This window comes from Lissotriton helveticus, chromosome 3_1, assembly GCF_964261635.1.
Source record: "Lissotriton helveticus chromosome 3_1, aLisHel1.1, whole genome shotgun sequence".
NCBI classification, from domain to species: domain Eukaryota; kingdom Metazoa; phylum Chordata; class Amphibia; order Caudata; family Salamandridae; genus Lissotriton; species Lissotriton helveticus.
In genome coordinates, this window is record NC_136061.1 from 606,860,895 (window position 1) to 606,873,090 (window position 12,196).

The following is a 12,196-nucleotide window of genomic DNA, read 5'->3' on the forward strand; positions in this document are numbered from 1 at the left end:
GCCATTTAAGCCATCTTCAGCCAGGCTTGCTTGAATCCAGTGGCAAAGTGAGCACGGGACTCACGTCTGAGCATACCCTGCCCACTTATGGCGAACAAAGCGGTACAAAAGGGGGTGGTGATGGACGGAGCATTTGAACCAATCAAACACTCACACCCAGTCAACAGATCTGGGTTTAATCCATCACCGTTCTTTAGCCCACTCTGCCACCCCAGTTCAGACATGGCCATATGCAAATCAGTCTGACCCTGTGCCTCATGGGAACAGTCCAGCCCGAACTGCAAAGCCATGCCTTCCCTGGACCGGAAACAAGCTTCCTAGGACCGGTTTCTGGCATTTCAGCCGTCTTCAGCCAGGCTTGCTTGAATCCAGTGGCAAAGTGAGCAAGGGACTCACGTCTGAGCATACCCTGCCAACTTATGGCGAACAAACAGTACAAAAGGGGGTGGTGATGGACGGAGCATCTGAACCAATCAAACACTCACACCCAGTCAACAGATCTGGGTTTAATCCATCACTGTTCTTTAGCCCAATCTGCCATCCCAGTTCAGACATGGCCATATGTAAATCAGTCTAACCCTGTACCTCATGGGAACAGTCCAGCCCGAACTGCCAAGGCATGCCTTCGCTGGACCGGAAACAAGCTTCCTAGGACCGGTTTCTGGCATTTCAGCTGTCTTCAGCCAGGCTTGCTTGAATCCATTGGCAAAGTGAGCAAGGAACTCACGTCTGAGCATACCCTGCCAACTTATGGCAAACAAAGCAGTACAAAAGGGGGTGGTGATGGACGGAGCATCTGAACCAATCAAACACTCACACCCAGTCGACAGATATGGGATTAATCCATCACCGTTCTTTAGCCCAATCTGCCACCCCAGTTCAGACATTGCCATATGCAAATCAGTCTAACCCTGTGCCTCATGGGAACAGTTCAGCCCGAACTGCCAAGGCATGCCTTCCCTGGACCGGAAACAAGCTTCCTAGGACCGGTTTCTGGCATTTCAGCCGTCTTCAGCCAGGCTTCATTGAATCCAGTTGCAAAGTGATCGAGGGACTCACGTCTGAGCATACCCTGCCAACTTATGCCAAACAAAGCGGTACAAAAGGGGGTGGTGATGAACAGAGAATCTGAACCAATCAAACACTCAACACCCAGTCAAAAGATCTGGATTTAATCTATCACCGTTTTATAGCCCACTCTGCCATCCCAGTTCAGACATGGCCATATGCAAATCAGTCTGACACTGTGCCTCAAGGGAACAGTCCAGCCCTAACTGCCAAGCCATGCCTTCCCTGGACCAGAAAAAAGCTTCCTAGGACCGGTTTCTGGCATTTAAGCCGTCTTCAGCCAGGCTTGCTTGAATCCAGTGGCAAAGTGAGCAAGGGACTCACGTATGAGCATACCCTGCCAACTTATGGCGAACAAAGCGGTACAAAAGGGGGTGGTGATGGACGGAGCATCTGAACCAATCAAACACTCACACCCAGTCAACAGATCTAGATCTGGGTTTAATCCATCACCATTCTTTAGCCCACTCTGCCTCCCCAGTTCAGATATGGCCATATGCAAATCAGTCTGACCGTGTGCCTCATGGGAACAGTCCAGCCCGAACTGCCAAGCCATGCCTTCCCTGGACCGGAAACAAGCTGCCTAGGACCGGTTTTTGGCATTTCAGCCGTCTTCAGCTAGGCTTGCTTTAATCCAGTGGAAAAGTGAGCAAGGGACTCACGTCTGAGCATACCCTGCCAACTTATGGCGAACAAAGCGGTACAAAAGGGGGTGGTGATGCACGGAGCATCTGAACCAATCAAACACTCACACCCAGTCAACAGATCTGGGTTCAATTCATTACCGTTCCTTAGCCCACTCTGCCACCCCAGTTCCGACATGGCCATATGCAAATCAGTCTGACCCTGTGCCTCATGGGAACAGTCCACCCCGAACTGCCAAGCCATGCCATCCCTGGACCAGAAACAAGCTTCCTAGGACCGGTTTCTGGCATTTCAGCCGTCTTCAGCCAGGCTTGCTTGAATCCAGTGGCAAAGTGATCAAGGGACTTACGTCTGAGCATACCCTGCCAACTTATGGCGAACAAAGCGGTACAAAAGGGGGTGGTGATGAACGGAGAATCTGAACCAATCAAACACTCAACACCCAGTCAACAGATCTGGGTTTAATCTATCACCGTTTTATAGCCCACTCTGCCATCCCAGTTCAGACATGGCCATATGCAAATCAGTCTGACACTGTGCCTCAAGGGAACAGTCCAGCCCTAACTGCCAAGCCATGCCTTCCCTGGACCGGAAAAAAGCTTCCTAGGACCGGTTTCTGGCATTTAAGCCGTCTTCAGCCAGGCTTGCTTGAATCCAGTGGCAAAGTGAGCAAGGGACTCACGTATGAGCATACCCTGCCAACTTATGGCGAACAAAGCGGTACAAAAGGGGGTGGTGATGGACGGAGCATCTGAACCAATCAAACACTCACACCCAGTCAACAGATCTAGATCTGGGTTTAATCCATCACCATTCTTTAGCCCACTCTGCCTCCCCAGTTCAGATATGGCCATATGCAAATCAGTCTGACCGTGTGCCTCATGGGAACAGTCCAGCCCGAACTGCCAAGCCATGCCTTCCCTGGACCGGAAACAAGCTGCCTAGGACCGGTTTTTGGCATTTCAGCCGTCTTCAGCTAGGCTTGCTTTAATCCAGTGGAAAAGTGAGCAAGGGACTCACGTCTGAGCATACCCTGCCAACTTATGGCGAACAAAGCGGTACAAAAGGGGGTGGTGATGCACGGAGCATCTGAACCAATCAAACACTCACTCCCAGTCAACAGATCTGGGTTCAATCCATTACCGTTCCTTAGCCCACTCTGCCACCCCAGTTCCGACATGGCCATATGCAAATCAGTCTGACCCTGTGCCTCATGGGAACAGTCCACCCCGAACTGCCAAGCCATGCCATCCCTGGATCAGAAACAAGCTTCCTAGGACCGGTTTCTGGCATTTCAGCCGTCTTCAGCCAGGCTTGCTTGAATCCAGTGGCAAAGTGATCAAGGGACTTACGTCTGAGCATACCCTGCCAACTTATGGCGAACAAAGCGGTACAAAAGGGGGTGGTGATGAACGGAGAATCTGAACCAATCAAACACTCAACACCCAGTCAACAGATGTGGGTTTAATCTATCACCGTTTTATAGCCCACTCTGCCATCCCAGTTCAGACATGGCCATATGCAAATCAGTCTGACCCTGTGCCTCATGGAAACAGTCCAGCCCTAACTGCCAAGCCATGCCTTCCCTGGACCGGAAACAAGCTTCCTAGGACCGGTTTCTGGCATTTCAGCCGTCTTCAGCCAGGCTTGCTTGAATTCAGTGGCAAAGTGAGCAAGTGACTCACGTATGAGCATTCCCTGCCAACTTATGGTGAACAAAGCGGTACAAAAGGGGGTGGTGATGGACGGAGCATCTGAACCAATCAAACACTCACACCCAGTTAACAGATCTGGATTTAATCCATCACCGTTCTTTAGCCCACTCTGCCACCCCAGTTCAGACATGGCCATATGCAAATCAGTCTGACCCTGTGCCTCATGGGAACAGTCCAGTCCGAACTGCCAAGTCATGCCTTCCCTGGATCGGAAACAAGCTTCCTAGTACCGGTTTGTGCCATTTCAGCCATATTCAGCCAGGCTTGCTTGAATTCAGTGGCAAAGTGAGCACGGGACTCACGTCTGAGCATACCCTGCCAACTTGTGGCGAACAAAGCAGTACAAAAGAGGGTGGTGATGCACAGAGCATCTGAACCAATCAAACACTCACACCCAGTCAACAGATCTGGGTTTAATCCATTACCGTTCCTTAGCCCACTCTGCCACCCCAGTTCCGACATTGCCATATGCAAATCAGTCTGACCCTGTGCCTCATGGAAACAGTCCAGCCCGAACTGTCAAGCCATGCCTTCCCTGGACCGGAAACAAGCTTCCTAGGACTGTTTTCTGGCATTTCACCCGTCTTTAGCCAGGCTTGCTAGAATCCAGTGGCAAAGTGAGCAAGGGACTCACGTCTGAGCATACCCTGCCAACTTATGGCGAACAAAGCGGTACAAAAGGGGGTGGTGATGGACGGAGCATCTGAACCAATCAAACACTCACACCCAGTCAACAGATCTGGGTTTAATCCATCACCGTTCTTTAGCCCACTCTGCCACCCCAGTTCAGACATGGCCATATGCAAATCAGTCTGACCCTGTGCCTCATGGGAACAGTCCAGCTCGAACTGCCAAGCCATGCCATCCCTGAACTGGAAACAAGCTTCCTAGGACCGGTTTCTGGCATTTCAGCTGTCTTCAGCCAGGCTTGCTTGAATCCAGTGGCAAAGTGAGCAAGGGACTCACGTCTGAGCATACCCTGCCAACTTATGGCAAACAAAGCGGTTCAAAAGGGGGTGGTGATGCACGGAGCATCTGAACCAATCAAACACTCACACCCAGTCAACAGGTCTGGGTTTCATCCATTACCGTTCCTTAGCCCACTCTGCCACCCCAGCTCCGACATGGCCATATGCAAATCAGTCTGACCCTGTGCCTCATGGAAACAGTCCAGCCCGAACTGCCAAGCCATGCCTTCCCTGGACCGGAAACAAGCTTCCTAGGACTGGTTTCTGTCATTTCAGCCGTCTTCAGCCAGGCTTGCTTGAATCCAATGGCAAAGTGAGCAAGGGACTCACGTCTGAGCATACCCTGCCAACTGATGGCAAACAAAGCGGTACAAAAGGGGGTGGTGATGGACGGAGCATCTGAACCAATCAAACACTCACACCCAGTCAACAGATCTAGATCTGGGTTTAATCCATCACCATTCTTTAGCCCACTCTGCCTCCCCAGTTCAGATATGGCCATATGCAAATCAGTCTGACCGTGTGCCTCATGGGAACAGTCCAGCCCGAACTGCCAAGCCATGCCTTCCCTGGACCGGAAACAAGCTGCCTAGGACCGGTTTTTGGCATTTCAGCCGTCTTCAGCTAGGCTTGCTTTAATCCAGTGGAAAAGTGAGCAAGGGACTCACGTCTGAGCATACCCTGCCAACTATGGCGAACAAAGCGGTACAAAAGGGGGTGGTGATGCACGGAGCATCTGAACCAATCAAACACTCACACCCAGTCAACAGATCTGGGTTCAATCCATTACCGTTCCTTAGCCCACTCTGCCACCCCAGTTCCGACATGGCCATATGCAAATCAGTCTGACCCTGTGCCTCATGGGAACAGTCCACCCCGAACTGCCAAGCCATGCCATCCCTGGACCAGAAACAAGCTTCCTAGGACCGGTTTCTGGCATTTCAGCCGTCTTCAGCCAGGCTTGCTTGAATCCAGTGGCAAAGTGATCAAGGGACTTACGTCTGAGCATACCCTGCCAACTTATGGCGAACAAAGCGGTACAATAGGGGGTGGTGATGAACGGAGAATCTGAACCAATCAAACACTCAACACCCAGTCAACAGATCTGGGTTTAATCTATCACCGTTTTATAGCCCACTCTGCCATCCCAGTTCAGACATGGCCATATGCAAATCAGTCTGACCCTGTGCCTCATGGGAACAGTCCAGCCCTAACTGCCAAGCCATGCCTTCCCTGGACCGGAAACAAGCTTCCTAGGACCGGTTTCTGGCATTTCAGCCGTCTTCAGCCAGGCTTGCTTGAATCCAGTGGCAAAGTGAGCAAGTGACTCACGTATGAGCATTCCCTGCCAACTTATGGTGAACAAAGCGGTACAAAAGGGGGTGGTGATGGACGGAGCATCTGAACCAATCAAACACTCACAGCCAGTTAACAGATCTGGATTTAATCCATCACCGTTCTTTAGCCCACTCTGCCACCCCAGTTCAGACATGGCCATATGCAAATCAGTCTGACCCTGTGCCTCATGGGAACAGTCCAGTCCGAACTGCCAAGTCATGCCTTCCCTGGATCGGAAACAAGCTTCCGAGTACCGGTTTGTGCCATTTCAGCCGTATTCAGCCAGGCTTGCTTGAATTCAGTGGCAAAGTGAGCACGGGACTCACGTCTGAGCATACCCTGCCAACTTGTGGCGAACAAAGCGGTACAAAAGAGGGTGGTGATGCACAGAGCATCTGAACCAATCAAACACTCACACCCAGTCAACAGATCTGGGTTTAATCCATTACCGTTCCTTAGCCCACTCTGCCACCCCAGTTCCGACATGGCCATATGCAAATCAGTCTGACCCTGTGCCTCATGGAAACAGTCCAGCCCGAACTGTCAAGCCATGCCTTCCCTGGACCGGAAACAAGCTTCCTAGGACTGTTTTCTGGCATTTCACCCGTCTTTAGCCAGGCTTGCTAGAATCCAGTGGCAAAGTGAGCAAGGGACTCACGTCTGAGCATACCCTGCCAACTTATGGCGAACAAAGCGGTACAAAAGGGGGTGGTGATGGACGGAGCATCTGAACCAATCAAACACTCACACCCAGTCAACAGATCTGGGTTTAATCCATCACCGTTCTTTAGCCCACTCTGCCACCCCAGTTCAGACATGGCCATATGCAAATCAGTCTGACCCTGTGCCTCATGGGAACAGTCCAGCTCGAACTGCCAAGCCATGCCATCCCTGAACTGGAAACAAGCTTCCTAGGACCGGTTTCTGGCATTTCAGCTGTCTTCAGCCAGGCTTGCTTGAATCCAGTGGCAAAGTGAGCAAGGGACTCACGTCTGAGCATACCCTGCCAACTTATGGCAAACAAAGCGGTTCAAAAGGGGGTGGTGATGCACGGAGCATCTGAACCAATCAAACACTCACACCCAGTCAACAGATCTGGGTTTCATCCATTACCGTTCCTTAGCCCACTCTGCCACCCCAGCTCCGACATGGCCATATGCAAATCAGTCTGACCCTGTGCCTCATGGAAACAGTCCAGCCCGAACTGCCAAGCCATGCCTTCCCTGGACCGGAAACAAGCTTCCTAGGACTGGTTTCTGTCATTTCAGCCGTCTTCAGCCAGGCTTGCTTGAATCCAATGGCAAAGTGAGCAAGGGACTCACGTCTGAGCATACCCTGCCAACTGATGGCAAACAAAGCGGTACAAAAGGGGGTGGTGATGGATGGAGCATCTGAACCAATCAAACACTCACACCCAGTCAACAGATCTGGGATTAATCCATCACCGTTCTTTAGCCCAATCTGCCACCCCAGTTCAGACATGGCCATATGCAAATCAGTCTAACCCTGTGCCTCATGGGAACAGCCCAGCCCGAACTGCCAAGGCATGCCTTCCCTGGACCGGAAACAAGCTTCCTACGACCGGTTTCTGGCATTCCAGTTATCTTCAGCCAGGCTTGCTTGGATCCAGTGGCAAAGTGATCAAGGGACTCACGTCTGAGCATACCCTGCCAACTTATGGCGAACAAAGCGGTACAAAAGGGGGTGGTGATGAACGGAGAATCTGAACCAATCAAACACTCACACCCAGTCAACAGATCTGGATTTAATCCATCACCGTTCTATAGCCCACTCTACCACCCCAGTTCAGACATGGCCATATGCAAATCAGTCTGACCCTGTGCCTCATGGGAACAGTCCAGCTCGAACTGCCAAGCAATGCCATCCCTGAACTGGAAACAAGCTTCCTAGGACCGGTTTCTGGCATTTCAGCTGTCTTCAGCCAGGCTTGCTTGAATCCAGCGGCAAAGTGAGCAAGGGACTCACGTCTGAGCATACCCTGCCAACTTATGGCAAACAAAGCGGTTCAAAAGGGGGTGGTGATGCACGGAGTGGAGTTCTGGACTTTTTAGTTCCGTCCAGAGGTGTCAGGGACAACACCCGAAGACCCCGGAGTTCAACCTGTCTTGGTACACAAATAAACAGAAACACGGGCTTCTCGATGGTGGCGTCAAAGACCAAAGGTTTATTACTGCAGGGACACAGAAGTCACAGAAACTACACATGGGCAGTATCTAGGAGCCTGTTCGATTTGTACAAAGAGGGTTGTTCCTTATATACTAAATATTGGGCTTCAGGCAAATTCTTTACATGTTACCACAGTTCTAAACATTCGTGTCTTATACAATAAATATTTGGCGTTGCACAGGAATCGTCAACAGTATCTGATGTCAAAACATTACAAATGAGGGGTTCCCACTAGTCCATCATAATCCCATGTCAATTCTTCATTCAAGACCCGGACCGCCTCATCGTAAATTTCGTTACCACCCCCTAATAAAGGCCCAGAAGGAAAGGAGCAGAGCCAGGTGTGGAAGATAGAAAGACAGGATAAGAAATGTTTGTGGGTCGTAAATGGGCACGGTTACCAGCTTCGGCCGCCTAATCATGATCAGGCCAATGAACACAAGAACCAGTATAGCAGGACTGGCCTCAGGCTGGGGAGGCAGCTCTTGCCGAGTCATGCTGCCACAGCGTTGCTGGCCTAAGGTGCACGTGTCACTTGCAAGGTGAATCGCCGGCCAAAGCCTATGTGTCCTTTAATGAAAAGAGGTCATTGCGTGTCCATTGACTATGTGAGGGCAAGGAAAACAAAATGGCTTCCGTGTTCTAAGATGGATGCCATGGGTAGATCACAAATGTGTTGGTAACAGGAGTGCTCTTGCTCGTAGCATAGCGAAAACACCAGGATATACTAAATGGATCATTTGCGGTTCACCGATACCAAAATTATGTATTTACGACAATGTTACAAACACGAGTAAAATTGTCACGGAACCTCAGACCCTCCTTTTGCCCTTACATAGGCAATTACTCAGTCTACATCAGAGTCAGAGTCCATTTCTATGCTCATTAGGTCAGCGACATGTCGTTGCGTCATCATCCTGCCTCGTGCTTTTTCTCCTAATGCAGGTGGTTTTCTGAAACAGGTTGCAGCGCAGAGACTACACAGAGCGGGACCACACTGGATAATAAGACAGCACGAGAACAGAAACACTAGGATGACACCAATAACCATCAGAACCTTCCATCCCCACGCTGATACCAGAGTCCAAAACCACTCCATGAAGGACCAGTTTCCCTTATCTACGTGTATAGAGTCGGAAATCTTGTGTAGCTTAGAGATTGCTTCATAGACTGTTGGAGCATTATTAGGAATAAAGACACAGCAGCTCGATTGGATCATTCTGCATACCCCACCTCGATCTGCAAGTATTACGTCTAGAACCATACGATTCTGCAACGTCATGAGACGATCCGCCTGAAGCTCAGCTGTTAAGTTACTAAGAGCACCTGCAGTTTCTGTAATAGTAGATTCAACTACCCGTGTTAGTTGGCGAAGATTTCTACTATTGGCCATAGGCCCCCAAAACGGAAGGAAACCTTTGAAGAAGTCTCCAGCTTCTTGACCAGCGGTATCTTCCTTGCTGAAGACACCTCTTGCTAATCTGGGTTTATGATAATCTGAAGAAGCAGTGTATGTCGGGGGTAACAATCGAGCAATATAACATGAACCTGAAAAGTCAGCAGGCAGCCATGTATATGCTCTGTCCTGACAAATGAAGTAGGTACCCCTAGCAGTCAGAAAGGCAGGGGAGGAGTTAGACGGAAATACGTAAGTCTCAACGCACTCACTCTTCCCTAGCTGAGCTCTCGGATTTCTCCCATTTCCTTGCAAACAGACCTGACCTCGGTGAGGCACGACCCAAACTGAAGTGGAGCTTTTACGCTTGCTTTCTCCCAAACTAAGGCGATACTCTGTAGAGTTCCAACTCAGATACACCAGTAATTCATCTCTAGGATAAGATGGAGTATTATTGACGTCTTTAATCATATCAATAATTCCCTGGACTAAAGCTTTGTTGGCTGAGTTGTATTTAGTGGACCGTGGTGGACGCGGAGGATAGGTCTCAAGGGCATATGAAAAAATGGTCTGAAAGGCCTGAAATGATCCATTATAGCTAAAAGGCAAGACTAGATAGGGAATGCCTTTATCCATAGTGTGAGGTATCAAGCCACACACCCAGCAGTTTGTAGTATTAACTATCAGTTGGTGTTGATGCAAGAGCTGTACAAATGTATTATTAATAAATTCTGAGCGTCGAGCTTGTTCGTGTTCAGGAAATGAGTGAAAAGAATGCATAGAAGAAACCGTAGAAGTAGTAGGATCAAGGGGAGGTACTGTAGCTACTGGCACAAAAATCAAATGTACGCCAAAGACGATTCCACCCACCAGCGTTATCAAAACAATTAAAAATGTAACTGCACATTGCATTAGAAAGCATTTGCTGTGTAGTATTCTGTACAGTCTATTTCTGCGAACATAAATTACATTTTCTCGTTGTAGCTCAGGAAGCTCCATCTTCTACGACCGTTCGCGACCACTGATGATGTGTACGTAGATGAAAATGCCTCTATCAGCCCTGGGAGTTCCCAGAACTAACAGAAAGATCGACCTTGTGTCAGATCCTTGCAGATTCAACTAGGCACACAGCCACGACCCTACGGCTACCCAGATGGCAAGGTAATTTTAAAACAAAAAGAAACAATACAAAGTATTAGCAAACTTCCTGGCTGGAGGCAATGTATAGAAAATGCAAATCTGAAAATAGGCAGTTTTCTGCTTTATTTGTCCATATCGCGAGAACGTAAGTTGTATCTCAGTTTTGCAGGAGCTGTCTGATCTGGAAACAATGTATTTTCAGCTGGCGTTGCAATGTTCACGTTCGCAGATGGCAAATGTTCTTTTGGTGCAGATGGCAAATGTTCAGGGTTCAAAAGAGCAGTTTCAGGAGGAGAGTCAGAATTTGGTGAATCCGTGATCAGTTCTGCATCGCTGAAAGGTATGAACCTGGGGACTTGTTCCGTTTCAGAGACACCGATTCCTTTCTTTACCCAGTTGTCGTAAGGAAGTGGCAGAGGCACACGTTTAGCATGTGTCGTGTGGATCCAATGTTTCCTTCCGGCCACACGAATAGCAGTTCTCGTCGCTAACAGGACTTGGAAAGGGCCAATAAATCTGGGCTGAAGATTTTTCGTTCTTGCAAAATTTCGGATGACCACCTGATCACCCGGTTTCAGCTGATGGCCTGGACTCTCCGGTGGCTTTGGCAATGCGTCGAAAACCTGTTGGTGAATAAGACTCAATTTAGCAGTCAAGTCGAAAAGGTAATCAATTAACATTGGGTATTCCAGCTGCTTAAATTCTTTCGGTCTAGGTACCCCCCAAACATTTGCAGGACGACCGAAAACTATTTCGTAAGGACTAAGCCCTACTCTAGAATGTACAGTTGCTCTTGTTGATAGCAAAGCCAAAGGCAATGCATCTGGCCAGGACAAACCCGTGGATGCTTGTATCTTAGCGAGTTTCAGTTTAAGGGTGCCATTGTAACCCTCGACTAAACCCGCGGACTGGGGATGATTCGCACTATGAAATTTTTGCCTAATCCCTAGGCCGGCACACACACTCTGCATAACTTTCCCTACGAACTCACTTCCGTTATCTGACCATACAATCCGTGGCATTCCGTATCGGGGGAAGTATTCTTTAAGAAGAATTTTGGCAGTGGATAAGGCAGTATTGTCCTTCAGTGGGTATGCTTCGATCCATCTGGAAAAAGCACAAACTACCACTAGGACGTATTTCAGGTTATTACAACGGTCCATGTGAATGAAGTCTAGCTGGATCACTTCAAAAGGGCAGGAAGGAGGAGCGAAGTGACCTGCGGGTGTGGGGATTCCCTTGCCAGGATTATGCATCAAGCATACCATACAATTTCTCACCACTCTCTCTGCACACTTACTAATCCCGTCATTCTTCCAGACCGGAGCCAACATCTTACAAATCCCTTTTGAACTGATGTGCGCTGTTCCATGCGCCATCGTCACTACTGCAAGCACATACGCATCAGGCAACATCCAACGCTGTTGTTCCGACAAATCAATCCAACACCCACTCGAGTCCAATTTACCCGTGCTCTCTCTCCATGCACGTTTTTCCTCCTCAGTCGCCTCTTTCTGAATTTCCTTCACGCTTTCCACTGTGTCTTCACACATTCCAGACTCAGAAATCCATCTTGCAGACGTTGCAACATACATTCTACTCATCATATTTCTAGCTGTCTGTTTTGCGATCTCATCAGCAAAAGCATTCCCACGACCAACATCATCCGTGATTGCTTTATGAGCACTGCATTTCACAATCGCAACTTCAGTCGGTAAGGTTAGAGATTCCAACAAGTC